This window comes from Protopterus annectens, chromosome 13.part0, assembly GCF_019279795.1.
Source record: "Protopterus annectens isolate FY-2018-M chromosome 13.part0, PAN1.0, whole genome shotgun sequence".
Classification (NCBI taxonomy): Eukaryota; Metazoa; Chordata; order Ceratodontiformes; family Protopteridae; genus Protopterus; species Protopterus annectens.
Genome location: NC_056747.1, coordinates 1,158,089,059 through 1,158,104,493, shown reverse-complemented (window position 1 = coordinate 1,158,104,493; position 15,435 = coordinate 1,158,089,059). Strand labels below are relative to the sequence as shown.

At 37.4% G+C, this 15,435-nt stretch overlaps 1 protein-coding gene across 1 annotated transcript in view; it reads left to right on the top strand.

Annotated features, from left to right (window-relative positions):
• Positions 1–13,951: 13,951 nt before the first annotated feature.
• MPP2 (MAGUK p55 scaffold protein 2) overlaps positions 13,952–15,435 on the top strand; it is a 1,397,885-nt gene continuing 1,396,401 nt past the window's right edge. Inside the window, exon 1 of the mRNA XM_044055155.1 lies at positions 13,952–14,451. The gene's annotated coding sequence lies outside the window, so the exon portion shown is untranslated. The remainder of the gene's footprint in view (positions 14,452–15,435) is intronic.

The window sequence follows — 15,435 nt, the reverse complement described above, 5'->3', positions numbered from 1 at the left end:
AATGATGAATATAAAAGCTTGCATGTGTAGTGGTTTTATTTGTACATATTTACAGAGCATGATTCTTACATTACATTTCAGGCTTAAAATTCAATTAAATCAAAAATATAACCAATTTACATATCAATTTTCTTGAATTTAAAAAAGGAACACTATTTCAGAACTAAATAAATAGCAAAAACCAATGAAATTTCAAATATAGAAACACAAAAATAATAGGAAAAACACCAAGAAGACCATGTGAACAATGAACAAAGGCCAGCAATTTAGTTAGTTTTCTGGCTGTGGCTGGATAACTTCAAAGTATAGTGTAAAACAAGATCTGAGCCAAACATAAATGAGGGTGATTAGAGACAGAAAAGAAGCAGTTCTTTTGCAGAAGGTAAAGAAAAAAAACAGTGAACCTCCCACATCCCATTACATGTCAATAATATGGGAATTCAAAGTTAGTTCCTTATGTTTGGCATGAGTCATACAAAGTATAACGGGAAAGAGAAAGGGTTTAGTCAGAATAAGATCACATTGATACATCAAGCCCCATTGGTAGTCATGTTGTGGAAAACAGGCTAAATTACAAATAAAGCACTTAGAGTAATTTTGAGGTATTAAAATAGGTCAGGAAACAAAGATAAGAGTGAAAAAATGTTTTTTTTTTTATTTCTAGGGTGGAGTTTTCCTTTAATGGCTTTAGTTTTAAAATGCATTTGTTCATTATATGGTCATTCAGATAAAGTGAGAGATAATGTACCAAATGCCTATGTAATTCCTTGACTTCTAGAATAGTGTCAAAATTGCCTCAGTAATAAAAAACTGAAATTAGCTCTTTAAAACTGGAGCAAGTCATAAAGTGTTAAAAAGGGCATTATTTTAATTTTTGTGACACATACACTGATAGTCAGAAAACTTAGTCATACTGCATTGAGCGAATCTGTGTGAATATCAGCCATACGCGGGATGCATGTGATCCAGAATTACAACCAAATGATTGATGTGGTCAAGGTGAAAAATCACAAACTAAAACAAAATCACCTTCACAAGACAGCACTTGAGGAGAAGAAAAATGTATTAAACTCTTTTATCCAAAATTGGACTTCTTCAGAATGAATACTGTTAGCGTTCCATTGACTTTTATACCAGGCCATTACAGTAATTAACATTAATTAAATAAAGCAATCAACCAATTATAAAACAATCAGATCCAAATATACAAAACAAATTAAACAATCTTAACTTAATTACCTAAAAAGCATTTAATATTAATGGTTTCATTAATGCCTGGAAATTTATCAGCTTGCAACTTTAGCTGCCACAATGTTTCTTTCCTTTCAAGTTGTTTCCTATAAGTACCACCTCTCCAATCAATAGGTATCTGTACTAATACTGTGAAATAAAATCCCTTAAAGGAACCACACATCTGCATATATCTATATAAAGCATTGTTTGGTCATAATACCATATAAATGTTCCTTAATTCTTTTGTATAAATTATTTGTAGTCATACCCACATAGAACATCTAACAATAAGAACATATTGCAATATAAACAATCCCCATAGAACTGAAATCATAATGACCATTTAATCCTATGGATATTGCAACGTTTTAAAAAAATGTTGGTCCTTCTAAAATAAACTTGCAAACTGAACAGAAACCACACTTAACCATATCTCTTTTGCTATTCATATTAACTATGGGTCTCATGGTATTGTCATTTTCTAATATTTGTTTGATAGGCCTAGGGTTTTGATATTCAAAACTAGAAGCTGCTCCAGCCACCTCAAATAAATCAGAATTACCTAAAAACACTTTACAATTGTCCTGAATGACATCTCTTATTTAAAAATTATCCACTGTCATTTGTAAACCATAACTACACCTAAAGTTGTTATTACTATTTCATGTCTTTAATTTCTGTGGTATACCCCCTGCGATGTCCCCTCTCTGGGCCAGTAATCAAGGAGCCTGAATCCTCACCACTGACACTGAAGAGGGACATTCACATGGAACAAAAGTAGATGCACACAGTATTTCCAGATGCAGCTGTCTGCATCAAGCACAATTTCTCTTAAGAGCACACAGTGAACACACTCAGTCCAGGGGCTGGATTTCTCTATCTGTCTTCCTCCAGGTTCCCAGTAAGACTCCACACTGGCACAGCTATAGAGTTGAGACTTCAACCGAGTGTCCAAGCCATGTTCTCCAACACCCTCTCTGTGAAACCAGTGCACCATGTCCCTGCTCCAAAAAGCTGACACACACACTCTTTGATATTTGATTTTCACACACACACACACACACACACACACACACACACACACACACACACACACACACGTGTGTGTGCGCACAAACACACACACATACACACACACACACACACACACACACACACACACACACACACACACACACACACACACACACACACAAACATATACCTGGGAAAGTCTGGCACAGATTTACTATGTCCCCTTTTGCCTAGACTATAAGGTAGTCACACCACCACTAAACACCCCAAAGACAGCTACTCTAAGGATTTTGCAAGGGTACCCAATTATACTGAGTGAAATGAATATTAATACAATTGGTAGTATGGCCAACAGCAAGGCTTTCAGGAGCAACCAGAGTTGTCACCAAATATATGTAAGTACTCTCAGAGATTAAAATATTCTGTAAAAGACCAGCCACAATGAAAATTTTAAATATATGTAATAATAAATAAAAAAAGAACATGAAAATACTAAATATCTATTTACAGTAAACATCATAGTTTCAATCATAAGAAATATTAAAATAACACAGATGAATAGATTCACACAGATACAGAAAAGCAATACCTAACTAATCTCAGTATAATTTCCTGACTGAGCTAAAGAATTATCATTCCCTGGTCACTTACTAGAGCAAGGCAAGATGAAGTTGGTGAGAGATCCTTCTATGCCAGATTCCAAAAACAGACTGCAATGAGACTTTAGTCTCACCTAGTATTAAAATATATATTTTTAGTGGTGTATTACAGAATGACATCACATACATCTGGTCATCTGAATTCTGGTTCCTATACTACCCCCCTTGGCTAAAAGCTGTCATGATTTAGCACATATGTGTCAACAATACATACACATGGAGACTTGGTAAGATCTGCTGCAGCTTCTGGAAGTCATAAAACAATTTCAAACCTCTACCCTTCCAGAGTAGCAATTACTTCACCCCAAAGACAATGCAGAAAGCTTCCTAGTACAGACCTTTTCTCTCTGGCTGCATTGAGAACTGTAAGATACAATCTTTAAGGCCTAAGCCAGATCATTTAATTTCAAACTATTTTCAAAGTTATGTGGATTGAGATTATGCCCTTCTCCTCTAGTATCCTCTTTTAAAATATATACATTTAAACAACTGCAATAATTATTGTAGATTTCTTTTTTTCTGTCTAGTGGGGCACGTTGTTGGTACATTTTTAAGACAAGCAGCTTTACAAATACATTTTTCAGCACAAGCATCTGTACAAATCAGTTTGATATACAAATGACATATAATTCTTTACAAAATACCAGCTAGCTGTGCTGGCATATGTTACACACCCACTGCTGTACTTCTCCTGGCATAGCTGGCAATACCTCATATTGTCACATGCCCAAACAAAATGGGCTATAAAAATTCATCTCTTTTAAGAATAATTTCTTGAGCTGTATTTTGTAACATACTTAAATGATATCCTCTAACACTAAATAATGCAATTATTTTTTGTATCCCCTCCAAAAATATTCCTTGATCAGTGGTAAGTCTAGATACTCTTATCATTTGACCACTGGGGATATTCTTTTTCATAAATCTTGGGTGTGCACTGGTATAATGTAAATAGTTGTTGAAAAAACATGCTTTTTCTATAAACGTGACTAAAAAAAACTCCGAGTAATGGAATCCCAACCTACCATCACATCCAAGTAATACACACTAGCTCCTATGTGCCCCACCACAAATTTCAAAAAATCTGTACTGGAATTCAACTGTTCTACAGATAGTTCAATTTGTTCCTTAGAAGCATCAATAACAAAAATCAAATCATGCATGAACCTCTTATAAAGCTGAATGTATGCTTCAAAAAAGGGATATGCCTTAGTATCTCATATTCCCACCATCCTATGACCAAATTCGCAAAGGATGGTGTTACTGTAGCACCCATGGCAACATCCTTTAATTGCTGATAATAATTGCCATTAAAATAGAAACAGTTGTTATCCAACAATAATTCAATTAACAAACAAGTATTAATCAACTTGTTAGTCAAACTAGTATGTTTCAACAAAACCAGCTTCAAAAAATCCACCCCTTGATCAATGGGTATAAAAGTATATAAGGATTTAACATCCAAAGTGAAACATTTTGTAACCAGATTACTAACCTTAAAAAGCCTTGATTCAAAAATCCCAGGAATCCTTAATGTAACTATCTAATTGCTGAACTGAATACTCATAACCCGATACACTTCTAAACCTATTGTTTCATTAGTTCTAAAAGTACACTAAGAATGTATTTGTATTGTTTGTGAATCACTAACAAGGACACCATTTTATATTTGCATGGATTATTTAACATCACTTCCATTTCCCTAGTATATTCAGTGTGGGACATTATAACAAGTCCACTGTTCTTATTGGCTTTTATAAATCTTAAACCTCTACATTTACTTAACTCCTTCAGGAAAACCCTTTCTTTTTCAGTGAGATTGAAAAATCTGATACTAGACCTATTACTATGAATTTGAACAATATATCTCTCATATACACTGTAAAATGCAGAAATTGTTGATTAAAGAGGTGGACTATAAGTACTAGGTCTTTTTAGTTTATGATTATCATTGTTCACAAAATCTTTAAAAATAAAACATAAACTGATCTTTCTACAAAACATATTTAAACTTAAAAGAGAGCGGGAAAACTTCCCCCGTGTACTAGGCACAAATGGTAAACCATTACTCAACAAACTAACCTGTCATCAAAAGTTTCATTAGTAAAATTAAATACATTACCACACAGAAGTTTGTAATGTTCTGAAAATTTAGCTCCTTGTACATCTCTCACTTCTAGCATGTCCACTGTCTCCCCTCCCCTTGTTGAAACAACTTTCCTGTAAGCTTTAGACAAACTGGTCCCTGGAGTTGATCTCTGAAGTTCTCGGAGGGTGCCAGTGCTGATTTGCAATCCTCTCCAATCTCCTGGGTGGATCCCTTGTTAAAAAAAACAGCGTTGTTTCCAGAACTAGAAGGAATAAAGGAACCATCCCTTCAGAACCCTGTGGAACAGTTTCCTCAAAATTGTTGACATCCTGTTCATTCAAACATCCCCACAAACCAGGAAGCAGATATGCAGCTCCTTCATGATATACCATTTGATCTCTGAAAAGTTTTTTCCTTTTACAGTCAACTATTGTGACGACCTCTCTGTGAATATTCATGAGGATGTCCTCAATTTCCATTTTTACCCATCCATTCTTAATGTATAAATTTATTAATTTGGTGATCCAGTTCTTTAATTCCACTTTTGAGAGTCTGACTGAAATGTTCATTCTGTTCCATCAATATTTTCCATAGCTCAATCTCCATATTATTGAAAAAAGTAATTAACTGTCTATAGAACAGGTTGCCACTATCCAGTCCATTGGAGAGCTTAAAGACTTATCAGTCCCTTATGGACTATCTTCAAAGAAATACATTCATGAAAATAGTAGTTTTCATACATTAAACTCTGATACTTAGACACTTTCTTGTTATAGTTAAGTATTTCATCCACATTAATATCATCATTGTTAAAATTGTTATATGCAGAACGCATTTTGATACAACCAAAGGGATTAGTGAAGGAAGAAAAAAAAATGTTCCAAACCAGTATTATGGATATCTGAACTGCCAGCCAGTCACTCAACAGAACCGAGCTGATGTGAACGATCTTGAGCTGCATTAATATCACATTTAACACATGTTTGAGATGATCCTGTAACAACATTCAGATGAACTTGACACGTAAACAAGGAGACAGAGGATTGCAAATTTTCATTGCTAGTTCTTAAACACTGAAATGTGGAATGCAAATCATCTGGTAATGTGTAAGCAGTCAAGGTAGCTTCAAAATCTCCTCCATCTATAAACGCCATCTCCACATCAAAACCAATAATGATTGATGTGGTGAAGGTGAAATAAATCACAAATAAATACAAAATCACCTTCACAAGATGCCACTTGAGCAGAAGAAAATTTTATTTAGGGCTTTCATCCAACAATGGACATCTTCAAAATGAATACTGCTGCCATACCATGGACATTTTGTAGCAAACCATTATAGCAATTAACATGAATTAAATAAATAAATCAACCAAGTATAAACAAATCATATCCAAATATAAAAAACACAACTTTAAGTGTAGTTATGTTTTACAAATGACAGTGGAGAATTTTAAAATAAGAGATGTCATTCAGAACAATTAGAAATTAGTTTTAGGTAATTCTGATTTATTTGAGGTGGTTGGAACTGCTCCTAGTTTTGTATATCAAAAACCTAGGGCTATCAAACAAATATTAGAAAATGACAATACCATGAGCGCCATAGTTAATAATGTTTAGTAGAAGAGGTATGGCTGTGTGGTTTCTGTACCGTTTGCAATTTAATTTTAGAAGTACACAACATTTTTTTAAAATATGCTGAAAAATTCATAGGATTAAATGGTCATTATGATTCTAATCCAATGGGGATTGTTTATATTGTGATATGTTGTTATTGTGAGATGTTCTATGTGGTTATGACTACACGGAAGTTATACAAAAGAATTAAGGAACATTTATATGCTATTAGACTAAAGACACCAACAATGCTTTATACAGACACGCAGATGTGCGATTCCTTTAAGCAATTTTATTTTACAGTATTAGAACAAGTATCTATTGATTGTAGAGGTGTTAAATATAGGAAACAACTTGAAAGGAGAGAAATGTTGTGGCAGCTAAGGTTGCAAGCTGACAAATTTCCAGGTATTAATGAAACTATTAATATTAAATGTTTTTAGGTAATTAAATTAAGAGTTTTTAATGTGTTTTGTATATTTGGATCTGATTGTTTTATAATTGGTTGATTGATTTATATAAATAATGTTAATTGCTATGGTTTGGTATAAAAGTCCATGGTATGGTAGCAGTATTCATTCTGAAGAAGCCCAATGTTGGATGAAAGCGGTAAGTAAATTTTTCTTCTCCCTGAGTGGCATCTTGCGAAAGTGATTTTGATTCAGGATTAAACTTACTGATAGTAGGGAATTCCAAGCAGCACTGATGGGAGGAGTATATGATAATGGCCATATAATCAGATGCTAATGAGCAACAATATTAACATGAACAGTGCTTTGTATGCTGATGAGGCAAACCAAGATGGGAGAGCGATTCAGAAATGTATAAATGCTGCAATGCTGAATTGCAATATTCATGTTAATGAACACAGTTGAATCTCCATGTTCATGCAAAGGAATTGTGAAGAAATGTTAGGGGTTGCAACTTCATTAGTTAATGTGTATTGTAATTATAAGCCGCAACAGTACCTGTGTCATTCAACCACACTTATCATTTCATGCATTCCACCCTACCAGCATTGTGGAGTAGTACCAGGTGGCTAGGGACTCCATGCAAGACACTATGGATATGTGTCAGCCTTGTCTGCAACACAGCAGGAGTCGGGGAGTACCTATTCCAGCGGATACAAAGGCATGTATAACTTTTCATATATTAGCTATATGGACCTTACATCGACATACTGGGGACATAGTGGGGGCATCTCATGCATAATCAGTTTCTTAGTGCAATGGTTCAGTATGTGGGGAAGCATATATGGTTCCCACATACCACAGAGAAAAGAGGGAACACCATGCAGGAATTCTATGATATAGCCCATTTCCCTGAGGTACTTGGGGCCATAGACTGCATCTACATTGAAATAGAGGCCCCATCTATTGAACTGGGAAGGAGGTACATAAATCGCAAAGGGTATCTCCCCATCAGCTGCCAGGTTGTCTGTAATGCACAGGGTATCATCTAAAATGTGCCTGCAAGCCATCTATCAGTTATCATGACTCTCATGTATGACACACCTGTGACCTGCCCAAACATTTTGCAAGAGGTTGATTTCTTCCAGGGACTTCTCAGTCACAATGCTGGAAATGCCCTGGAAGCCAGCTGATGACTGCAATCAGAAATTCACAAAGTGAAGCAAACCAGGGGTACAGTTACTCATAGTAGCATGTGTTTGTGTTACAAAAAAGCATACTTTCACTATCTGGATTCATCTGGTGGTAACCTGCAGTATGATCCTGGCACATATGCAAAAATATTTTCAGTATGTACAGTGCTGCACAATGTCATACTTTAGATGCAATTGCAGTGGGGGAGCAGTCGCAGGAAGAGCAGCTCCTGGCACACCAGGCAATGGAGGCTGAGGAAGATGAGGAGTTAGTGCAGGACCCTGCAGCAGCAGGGAATGACCATGATAGATGGACACAGACACAATGCTCCTTGGCACTGTCAAACAGACAGCAGCTTGAAGATTGCTTTGACCCACAGCACTGTAAAAGTGATGCATGCAAAAGCAACACCAGGTTGTACTTACCAATGCATAGGCTAGCCACACTGTGAATCACACATAGGCACCCCAAGTAACAATATACAAAGGGCAAGGCACAGTTATAATTTGCACAGGTGGAAGAGGGAGCATACATGCGGATATCTTTCACATATGAGAGCTGAGGATGATTAAAAGCAAGATTGCACGTGTGTGTAGGCTCTTTGAGTGTATTTGTTTGTGTGTGTGTGTGTGTGTGTGTGTGTGTGTGTGTGTGTGTGTGTGTGTGTGTGTGTGTGTGCATGTGTGTGTGGGGGGGCATTAAGGTAAAAAGATTGGTGGGACCAATATTACAGGAGGTCTGTGTGTGTGTAAATGTGATGTACTAGGGGCTGTGGTGGTAGTGCAAGTGTGTATCTATGGGAACACAGCCCCAGCAGTTGTTACAACACTGTGGATCAATCTACTGCATAGGTCCAGGGCATACATGGTAGACGGTTGAGCCCACAACAGTTGGAGCTACCGGGAATTGCACTAGGCTTATCATAGCCCTGGCTAGATGTCGGCATGCTGTACAACAGTGAACAACTTCCATTGCCAAACCTCTCATGTGAATGAATTTTGTTAGCAGGCATGACACTACTGTAACTGCCGTCATATCTCTCAACTGTACAGATTTTCACAAAATGTCAAGATTTTTGCCTTACATTTTTGGTCCATTTTTCATAAAATTGTGGCTTTCTGGCAAATTAGTGGCAAATTATTAAAGACTGAAGTTAGAAAATAATGACAGACATTTGAGATTCAGACCATGCCTTTCAGAAAATTCATGCTGATGCAAAAACTGTTATTCTATCAACTTTCTACGTTTGTAAGAGCAATTGTTAAAAATTGACCCTATTGTTGGGCCTTTGTCCCACTTTTATTTATGGCTTTGTACAGATTTCTTGCTCTAAGCGGTTGAGAGGTATGACTGCCTTAATCCAGGGGACATCCTCTCCTAGCTGCATGTGAATGACCAAAATATTGGCCATCTACAGCCAAATAGCTACCATCCATGGAGGTAGTGACAGACTGACTTTGTGGACAGTGCCTCATGCATTGGCAGAAGACTTTCGGGGTAGGGGTAAATCTAAGTAGGTTTCCAGGTCTTTCTCTACCATCACACATGCTCACACTCACACGTACAGGCAATTTAGAGTCCACAGTCAACTTTATGTCTTTGTACTGCGGTGTGAAATTGGAACACCCAGAGAAAGCCCAAGCAAACTGAGGAGGGACATACAGATTCCATACAGCAGAAGGCTCCACAGCTGAGAACCATACTGGAGAATCTCTTGTTGTCAGGTGGTAATGCTACCTGTTGTATCACTGTGTTACCATAATCCCTCTAAACACTGGTGATTCTGAGAAAAAAGGTGGTGGATTACACTCAATAATGACAGTCATTACAGTTATAGACTCCTTCACCTTTAGAAAATGCATGTTAACTCAAGTTAGTAGTACTAATATTTGAAAAGGTATCTCTAATTCTCCCTGATTATTTCCGGATCCATCCCTAATTCTGGAGTTAAGAGGTTTTGAGAGCTTTGATTATACTTAGAGATTTTCTTACTGGGCCTCCTCTGAACAGGGGCAATTTGTGTCTGCAAGGACAATCCTGGATAAACTAATGTTAATAAATAAATTAAATAAACAAAATGTGCAAATTTCATAAGTATGTGTTTGGATACACCCCTGACTATGACCAATGCTGTACCATTTTAGTACACTTAGGGTTAATACCTTAACAAATTTCTGTCTTTCTATGGATGCCATCCTCTAACAATACAAGTGCAGTCTTCCTACCATTCCTTATTGGACACTCAGACCTCTCAACTGTCTCTATTTTGGAGGAAGATTGCTAAAAATCAACTTGGAGACTTCAGCAAGCCCACTAACAGTTAGGAACTATTTCAAAGCAAACTATGTAATATTAAGCAATAGTTTGTCAAAATTCAGTGTCCCTCATAACTCTGAGCTCACAGCAACCTATGCAGAATTATTCAAAGAGACCTTGCAACAACCATGTAAATGGCTGTATAGAGGTTGCTCTACCATTAGAAGTAATCTCAAAACAATCTCTAAAAACAAACCATACTTGTGAAATCCTAACCTTAACAGGGTATATAACAAAAAGACAAATGTCACTGCTAAAATCAAGAAGAGCAATTCCCATAATGACAGGGATTCTCTAATTAAACTAAACAGGAAACTAAGAGGACTAAGTCCAACAAGGCCAATCATGAGGTCCAGATAGCTTCACAGGCTAAAGACAACCACAAGATCTTCTACAGCTATGTCCATAACCTCAAAGGCAGTACACAGCAGCGTAGCAAACTAGTTGTCAATGGTACCACCCATACATATTTTGCTGGATTACAAACTAGCTCACAGACTGGACCCAGGAAGAGGATTGGTAAGACTACCTCCTGGGGTATTTCTGGGCTCCATGCTGGGAACGATTCTATTTGGCACCTATTTCTCAGAGGTAAAGGCTAATGTCAAGAACTTTGCCTGGCCAAGTTTGCAGATGACAGCAAATTAGAAGTATAATAGACTCCCCTATGACACAGACCTCTTACAAGAAGGTCTAACAAAGACAAATGACTGGTGCCAAAGTCATGGATCAAAACTCAATGTCAAGAAATGCATTATAGTGCCTTCAGAGAAAATGGCTACCTAGGCTAATTACTCCATTGATAAGACACCGCTAAAGGTTGTACCAATAGTCAGGGATCTGAGAAGTTATGTAGACAGAGATCTGGCCTTTGAACAACATGTAGCCAAGGTAGTAACAAAATTATTCATTGTCACCCAGCTTATGAGTAAATGCATGGCATCCAGGTCCAAGGAAATCATAGTGCCACTTTATTTGGCCTTTATCAGACCCATCATTGAGTATAAAGCCCCCTTCGATATGTACCTGACTGACATATGCAACAGTTGGAATGCCCATAAAGATTTCTTACCAGAAGAATCCAATGTAAAAACACATTGTCCTATATGGATGACCTTAAAGCCCTAGTTCTATACTTGGTCTCATACAGGTTACTGAAAGGTGATCTATGCCTTGCTACAAGGCATGCTCAGATCCAGCTCTGATGTAGCTTTTGGATATCTGAAAAATGAACAGCATCAGAACCAGTAGATCCAAGGATTTAAATTTTGCTTGCCACATAAATAGGACAAGTTGGTGTGACAGATACATGTCTCAGAGAATCCCCATGCTCTGGAACAGGTCTCCCAGGCTTTCTGTGTGAAGCAGGGTCCACCCCTAACAGTATTTAACCTTGACCAATGGATGGGAAATCAGAACTTCACCATGAGTCTGGCCCCCCACATCTCTGATAGAGAGGCAGACAGTAATGCCCAAACTAACATACCCTCAACATAGCCCTAGAAACTTCCTAACATACCCCCTCCTAATAAATGCCCATGATACACAGGGACACAATTGGGTAGGACTGCACTGCTAGGCTTATTAAGGCCTTAGTAGCCATATACCTATAAACCTTATTTTCAGGCTTGATTTACCTATGCACATGATGTCCCTATTTTTGTGGGTGTGTCTCTCTTTTCTGGCTTGACTCACCCCCTTCATACAATTTTGTGACTCCCTCTCATCACAAGTGATTTTTGAAGCTGTCTAGCAGTACAGAAATCCACACCATGTGACCAACATCCTAGCGGCACCAATAATTTAAAGAGGACACACTTCTTTCATTTCCTTTTTTCAGAAGCAAAAATAAATGATCTTGTGATGTAGAAGTTTACAATACAGAACATTAAGATCTGCAGCTTTTACACTGTCTCTTTTATAATGTGCTTGTATGTTTCCATTTTTGTCATGATCTGTTTTTAAACATGTTCTGAGTAGTATCCAACATTCTGAATGGAAGTGGGAGTAGCTATGTACCTCTCAACTGTACGGATTTTTCGCAGAATGTCCAGATTTTTTGCCTCATACTTTCCTCCCGTTTTTCATAAAATTGTGGTTTTCTGGCGGATTAGTGGCAATTCATTAAAGGCTGAAGTTAGAAAATGACAGACATTTGAGTTTCAGATTTCATCCCCTTCAGAAAATTCATGCTAATGCAAAATCTGTTATTCTATCAACCTTCTAAGTTTGTAAGAGCAATATTTAAAAATTGCCCCTATGTTGGGCCTTTGACCCACTTTTATTTATGGCTTTGGCCAGATTTCTTGCTCTATGAGGTTGAGAGGTATGGGTATTCAAAGTATATGCTAATTAGATATGCATATTTTTTTTAAAGCTGTAGGTATGTATCTACTTTTCAAGACCCTTTGTTCCCATTCTTCAGTGTGTGCAGGTTGAAAAGTAAGTCCTTTTCAGCCCATAGGGTTACCACCCGCTCCGTCTTTGCAAGGGCCAGTCCCTTTTTGGACAATTGTGCCCTGCAAAAAGAAAAAAAAGCCCAAAAGTAGTAAATGTTCTTAGATTTTAGGACAAACATTTCCTAAATTTTCTTTAGTATTTGCATAAAACAGTTATTTTGTATCTAGAATGTCTAAATGTTATAAGAAATAGCATAAATAATTCAAATACTACAATAAAAAAGTTCTGTCTTTCGCACCAGCCGCGGGTATGTTCTGCCCAGCAAAATTTCACGTTTCTTCAAAAAAATGACCCACTTTGGGCATTTGAAAAGGTGCCAACCCTCTTCAGCCACCATTCGGTGATTATAACAGTATACATCGGCGTGCTTATCGAGAAAACACGAAAGCAACGTAGAACGTCTACGGTAATATCTGTAATTTCTCCTCCCTTTTTTAATCCCCATCACTTTATTGATGCTCTCTACAAAATTAACATTATTTACTATTGATTTAATTGGGATTTAATAGACATTAGCATTTTTCACAGCAAACGTTTACGTAATACCATATGTAAGTGCGCCACCCCCACACCATATGTGATCTGCTTACAAGCCCCAGCTCATATGGTGCTTATATCAGACAATTCTCAACAATCACACGGAAAGAGGTGGTTTGAATCCCGCCACTGATTCTCATTATAACACCCAATAACAGTTGTTTTTCATATAAAATGTGAGAATCAAATGAAGTAACTGCAAGGTATCTGTAGAAATCACGGTAGGTAAGCAAACAAAAGACGTATTACATAGCAATTTCAGAGTAATACTATAGTCACTTTAAATAAACACGCCACTTTTCCACGCCAGGTGCATTTCAGAAGATACTGCTAATATAATGAAAAAAATATGGGTGTAGGGTGACTGAATATAATTTGACGTGGGTCCCACAAATATTCATTTCCCTTTTAAGAGCTGAAGCGCCTCAGTTTAGATTGACAACCGGCATGCTGAAGTGAGGGTCCACATGAAGAAGAAGAACAGGGGAAAATAAGAAGCTGACTACCTAGAGGAAGGTGCCACTGGGAAAGGAGGGTAGAGGCAGATCTACGTTGCAAGGTGGTAAAGGGCGCTACCGGACTTTTCCAGGCGTTTTGGTGACAGCTCTGCCTGGACAGCTTGAAGCCTTAGCTAGTAGCTAATACTGCTCACTCACTCAGACCACTGAATGCATGATGTTGGCTACTGCATAGTAGCATATAACCAAAGGGGAGAGCCGGCAAGAAACCCTCTCTGCAGAACCGGAGCTCAGGTTGCATCAGGATTTGACTTTGGGGTCCAAGAGGGGTTGGTTGCAGTCTGGGGTGAAGGAGGGAGCTAACCAGAAGATATAAATTTCAGCGGCTATGTGTGCGGTGTCAAACACTTTCACTATGGCAAGTGGTAAATGATGGACTGGATCGTTTTCGGCATTTTGGAGAGGTGGTGATTATTTATTTCTTTTTAAATACGTGTACATATACATTATGTTTTTTAACCAAAAGGGTGGCTTGACCTGTGTAACAAAAACTGAGACATAGAAGTGTGCGGTGCATCGTTTATTGGCGTAGATATTTCCATTTTAAGGAGGCTTAGGTGGTTGTAACAATGTATCAGTGTCACGGTATTAAGAAACACAAAGCAAGCTGCATTCTGTATGCTAATAAAATAGGAGTGCGTTTTTTGAGGGTATGATGCAAGGTGCAGGTGTTAAAGGGGGTGATGCTGTTCATGGTTGTTAAAATCTTAAGGCTTTTTCGTAGAGCTGTTAGTATAGTAAACTCAACCTCTGCAGAGAATATACAGTGGATGATGTAGTAAAAGAGCAAACGCATTTGACAGCTATTCGTTTATAATGTGTTTCTGCTCACACACCCTATTTGTAGAACCACGCTTTGTTCCTCTAACCAAATCTGCTAATGGCTTAGAATGTTGTAACTAAGAAATATGCAATTTGTTTACATAAATTTCTGAAGCTGTGGTATCATTGACTACTATAACTAAAATTTTACTTTTAAAATGTGAGCTATATTGATGTTTCAATTTCTACTACGCCAGTACATGTTTGTGGTTGGTAGGGTCAAACTATGATCTTCAAGGGACATGTAAATGATGCAGTATAAAAGAACATTGATACAGTACATGAGAATGTCATCTCATGGATTGACTTTCACAGCCATGTCTTTTTCTTTATTATCATCTTTGGCCTCTCTGCTGGGGCAGGGAATACAGATACACACACACACACAAGCTAAGTAACGTTCATACTGTGTACACTGTGCGTGTGTTGTACACTTTTTTTGTTCACTTTGATATATCAGTGAAAGCCAGGTGTGTTCACAGTAGCAGATCTACTTATGTTATCAACATCCAGTGTGCTGTAAAATTAAATTTGAATGATGTTTTTTTTTTCCATAATCAGAAACT